Source organism: Diabrotica undecimpunctata, chromosome 5 (genome assembly GCF_040954645.1).
Source record: "Diabrotica undecimpunctata isolate CICGRU chromosome 5, icDiaUnde3, whole genome shotgun sequence".
NCBI classification, from domain to species: domain Eukaryota; kingdom Metazoa; phylum Arthropoda; class Insecta; order Coleoptera; family Chrysomelidae; genus Diabrotica; species Diabrotica undecimpunctata.
The window spans coordinates 6,184,067-6,190,066 of NC_092807.1; positions in this window are offsets into that span (position 1 = coordinate 6,184,067).

Sequence of the window (6,000 nt, forward strand, 5' to 3'; positions counted from 1 at the left end):
AAACTTGTAATTGTATTTTGCGGTGGGCATTTTTCGAAAGTAAATAAGAATTAGATTTAGATATGAGATAACAAGAATTTGGAAACTTATTTCTGTTGAAAAAGGCAAAATTGTTAATGGTTTCTGAAAAGTAATTTGAGTGAAGGTAGTTTATTTGTTTTAAATATCATGTTGGAAATTTTCTAAATCGAAAATAAGTGGGAAAGCTGAATGCTTATGATTGGTTAAAATGGTGGGAATGAGAGAGTTGAGAAGGTTGTCTGGGAGAGATTGAAAGAATTATTATGTTACTGGCAGACCAGAAGAGAAGACGTGTTTTCGTGTAGTCAATTTGAGTACTAGTGTTTTCGTTTGTTAGTGAAAAAGGTGGAAGCTGAGAGCAGATCAAAATCGAGAAGATTAATACCTCTTTTGAGTCTGCATATTCTACGAGATATAATTGAGAAAGAAAGGAGAATTTGTGAATAAAGAGTACAGGTCAAAAGAGGCTTGGGTTTGTGTTTTCGGAGGAGTAGTTTGCTGGTATGCGGTTTGGATCGATGCTGAGAACGGGAAAGATTTGATGGTAGCCGGACATAATCAATCAAGGAAGGAACTGTGGTTTGATCGAGAGGGGACATCATTGGTGTAAAAAAATAAAGGTCAGTCAAATAATTTGAATGAAAGAAAATTTTAAGATATTCTAAAGATAAAATCAAAAATAAGCATACGAACTAAGATTCCAAGTTTCAAAGAGTTATTTTTTTTGTGAATAAATTATATTTTTATATGGTCATTTTTTTTAGTAGATATTATTATAAAACAGATCAATAGATAGTTTGTAATTAAAATTAAATTTAGAGTATAGGAGTTTGTTGGGAAAGATAATTGCCCACAAAAGTTATTTATTAATATTCATCGTATTGCTTATTGAAAATAAATAATAATTTGTGTGCATATTTATGTTGTTTTAATGTTAGTTCCGTTTCCTGTTCTATCCCGATTATGAGCAACTAGGAGATACTGAACCCACTAGAAGAGATATATAAAGTAAACTGATTAAAGTAAAATTAAAAAGGCACCCTGAGAATTTTTAATAGTAATTGATTTGTATGACTCTGCATAAATTAGTGAATTAATTATTTAAATAATTGGATTAATTAAATTAGTGTTAATTAATAATAAAACATCATAAAGCAGATCACAACAATATATATATATATATATATATATATATATATATATATATATATATATATATATATATATTAAAATATATATATATATATATATATATATATATATATATATATATATATATATATATATATAAATGATTACTTGTTATTTCAATACATATATGTCGATGGATTGAACAAGACACCCCATCTGACACATGCCATTCCTTAATGTTTCTAACCATGTGAGATGTGGCCACTTGTTAAGTACGGACCTGCTCGCGCACATCGTAGTTTAAACCCTACTCATTGTGCGCCTGCGTCACGATCCACCCCGATCGAACCGAACGCGCTCCATCGGAGAGGGTTGCCTACGCCAAGATGAACAGAGAGAATGACGACTACACCCCGCTTCAATGAAGACATATTTAAATTATATTTAAGTTATTATATTATACAGTTAGTTTGTTGTTTATAGTGTTTGTTTAATAAATTTATACGTGAAATTCTCAAAATCTTTCACAGACGCTCTTCCACCACTATGATATATGATTATACATATCTTTCGTTGCGAAGTAAGAAAGTTGGTTAATTCCTAAATTTAGTATGCCTAAATCGTATTCTATTAAAAACTGTACTAACGATTCTCCTCTTTGAATGATGTTGACGCTATGAGATGGTATGCATTTGACTCACAGCCGACGATCAATCATCATCATTATTCTGGATTTTTCAGAATTTTTCTCCAGTCGTCCCTATCCATCGTCTTCCTCCGCCAAGCACCTATTCTTGTTCTGGGTCTTCTTCTCTGACCAACGGGTCTATCAAGGAGCGTTTTTCTAGCTCGGTCAGTTTGTTCCATCTGCATTACATGCCCTATCCACCTTTTCTCCACACTCCATCGTTATTCACTTATCCATAGATTCACCTTAGTACTTTTATTTCGAAACATCCTAACATGTTTTCATTACATTGTGTTAAAGTTTAGGTCTGTGAACCATATGTTAGGACTGGGCGTATTATTTTTGCAGTAGTATTGTTTTCAGTGGTAAGGATGTAACGACTTAATTTGCGTACCACATTAGGTGTCACTTGTAACAATATAAATTGCTTATAGTGTGTTAAAAGGGGGAACTGAACAATTACTGGACTGGAGATAGGGTAAGCAAATAAACTGAAACGTTTGCGAATGGCTACTCTTGTTTTGGTTGAAGAGCTGGGGCGTGAATAAGTTTTCTTTATTTGAGGAACTGGAAAAGTAAATTGGACGCTGTTTAAAAAAATCCTCTTGATGGATAGAAAGAAAGACTTTTTTTCCCAAAATATTTTAAGGATGAAAATATTTTTAAAGGAAATTTTAAACCCTTGGTTTAAAGAGAAACATGATATATATTTAATTTTATTTCCCATTAACAGTTATTACAAATAAAATTATTCAAATTTATTAACTAACCTTACATTGGCGCTATTTGTAACAATTTAAATAATTATTATAAATCAAGAATTTAAAATTTTGCGTATGTACCAAATGGCAGAAAAGGATAATACTTACTGTCATATGTCGAAATGAAGTATCGAACTTTTTTAGAATTATTAACGTTATCTTTATTTAAAAGAAAACTGAAATATGACAATTAGCTAATTAATAAAATTTATACTTTTATTTATTTAGAATTTTTGAGTTTGTCATACAAACAAATCTTTGTTTGTTAATGAAAAATGTTTACTTTATTTTAAAATAAAAAAAAAAGAACAAAAAGTACCTTGTTTCACTGGCTGTGTACTTCCTTTAAGAAAGTTTATTACCTTGAGATTGGATACAAATTAAACACACTGTCCCACACAAACTGCAAATGATCTGGATGGACCCATATAGACACAAAATGGACAAATCTTGGGGGGGGGGGGTCAAACATTGAATTGCGCTTCAAATTATCCTGGATGATAACAAAATGTATTCCTCACAAAAAGGCTGCTGCTTGATTCTCACTTAAAACCATGTGGTCTTCTTAAGACCTTGGAAACCTTGTTACCTTGTTTTTTTTTTAAACTCTTCTCATAGACAAAAGCTTCCAACAAGACGGTGATTAACTGGCTCATTGAACAAAGACTGCCACATGGCATTTTGAGATTTAATTCACCTGTTAACTCCGGTTAAGCTCTTAATTGCCGGTTTTGAAAACTACATGCCAAGATCTTATCTCTTCCGAACCGAATCTGCGTCTCCTCGATTCTTTTGACCTTTCCTTCTCAGCGGCCGTCCAGTTTCTCGCTGCGAGCCAATCGGAACTCTTTTAAGTTACGCTTTTTATTCGATAATCGACCTTAAGAGTGCTGGGCTTTCAAAATTGTAAAAAGTTATTTAATTAGAACGCAAATGTTATCTACGCAGTTATTATTTTCTTAGATGTCGCTCCCAAACACCTGGGTAAACAAAACTTCAGGGCATTATTATATACCAGCCAGGGGCGTATCAAATAAATCTTTATACATTAAATATTCGATAGTTTTAAGAAAATTTTTATGCTACAAGGAGCGGTTCCAGGTATACAAATTCGTTCACGTTAAATTTAAAAAAAAATACGTCATGTATTCACGCATCCAGAAGACCTCTTATTCGGTCCTGGTAAATCCAGAGGTCTTGTATCACAGCAATAGTGGACCTTCTCATAGTAACAGTTTCCGAAGCCACCTAGTAATGCTCCAGGTTCGAGTCCTATGATAGTTCCTCTTCCACTACTTATTCCAGTTTGGTGATCAGGTCTGATATAGTTGATTAACAGGATTGTGACTAAGTATTACCGATATCTTGAATAGTTTTGGGACGTTCATATAATATATTATGAACTAGTCTTCCTACTATCCTAGGGTTCCTAGGTTTTCTAGCTCTTTATTGTTGAAGAGTTATGTATTTTCTCTATACCCTCTGCTTTTACTAGTTCCGCCTCTGTAATATTGTGTGAATGTTCTTTGGTCTACGTCCCAGCAGGTATTTTTGGCTTTTCTTGGATGTTCTGCTGCATTTCCTAGGTAATGGATTAAACGAAGAGTTAATATTGAATGGTCACTAAGATTCCCCAATTTAACTCCCCTGGACTTCTCCCCAGTGAGTTATTTAAAAATCAGGATTTACCATACCATTCCTGCTTCATTGTAAGACCTAAGACGATGAATAGTGCATGAATCTAGTTTAGTAACCCCTGAAATTTTTCAAAATGTCCGTCGTAATTTGAAACAACAACTTATATAATATAATAATAGTATGGACGTTGGTGGATATTATCTTAAAAATTTGCATAATTAAAGAATTTTTGCTGATGAGTAAATTGTTTTAAATTATAAATGTATATATTTATGAATATATACATTTATAATTCTGCGACGCATACGCATGTCTGGTTAATTACGAGAAAGCGTTTGATCAAGTACAGCACGCCAAGATGATGCAAATACTAAAAGAAGCAGGAATTAACCAAGATCTGAAAATAATTAGAAATCTTTACTGGAATCAAACAGCAAATCTTAGAGTTAAAGGTGAACACACTGACTATGTGAAAATCATGCGTGGAGTGGGGAAAGGCTGTATTTTGTCTCCTCTAATATTCAATCTGTACTCTAAAAAAATATTAATCGAAGCTTTGCACGAAACTGAAAAAGGTATTCTACTAAATGGTTACCGGCTAAACATCAGATACGCAGATGACACTATAGTATTTGCGGACAAATTAAAAGACCTACAAGTTCTTATGAACAAAATCACGTATTAAGTCAATAATATGGACTTAATATAAACGTTAAGAAGACAAAGCTTATGATAATTAGCAAGAAAAGGATAACAGAAGGTCAACTCTACGTCAACCAATCCTCTGTAAAAAAAGTGACGCACTACAACTACCCCGGCACCATAATAAATTAAGAATGGACCAACAACCAGGAGATTAGAGCACGTATCGGAAAAGCTGGATCCACCAAAGATATGTGCAGAAAACTGGAAGCATTTGAGGTGTAGCTATATCGGAGAATACTTAAGATCCCGTGGACTGAATAAGTCACAAATGAGGAGGTCTTCAGAAGATTGAGTCAGAACCGAGAGGTACTGACCACCATCAAATCACGAAAATAACAATTCTTCGGACATATTATGCGAAATAAATCCAGATAGGCTCTCTTTCAAGCCATCCTGCAAGGAAAAATATTTGAAAAACGAGGTTCAGGAATAAGAAGAATATCTTGGTTAAAGAACCTTAGAATTTGGTTCGACACAACTTCTGTGCAGCTTTTCCGCGCTGCTGAAGAGAAGATAAAGATTGCTATGATAATCTCCAACATTCGTAACGGATAGACACATCGCGAAGAATATTTATGAAATAAAATTTGGTCGATTTTAGTTTCGTTACGTTTCATAAAGTTTACGAATAATGTTGCAAATTTCGTTTTAATGTACTTTTTAATCATTTTAATTTAATCAATTTAATTAAAATTGACATTACCGAAAAAAAAAAGCAGTACCACTTTCAATGAACTAATACTGTTTCACAAGAATATAGTTAATATTGAAAAAAGATAATAGATGCCTTAATTTGCCAGAAAAATACCTGTCTAATTATATGACACACATGGTATATTGCCTATTTAAAATTTAAGGGTTGGGTACTGAAAGGGAGGGGGTTGACAAATAATAGATATCTATATCTTTTAAAGATGAACCCTCTGAAAAAAATCGACGTATTTTAGCATTTTCACAAAATCGAATGAATAATTGTGAAATAGTTCCTGAAGAAACAAAAAAAAATAGGAAACGATAAAGTTTGAGTATTTTTTTATATTATAATTTAAAATTAGG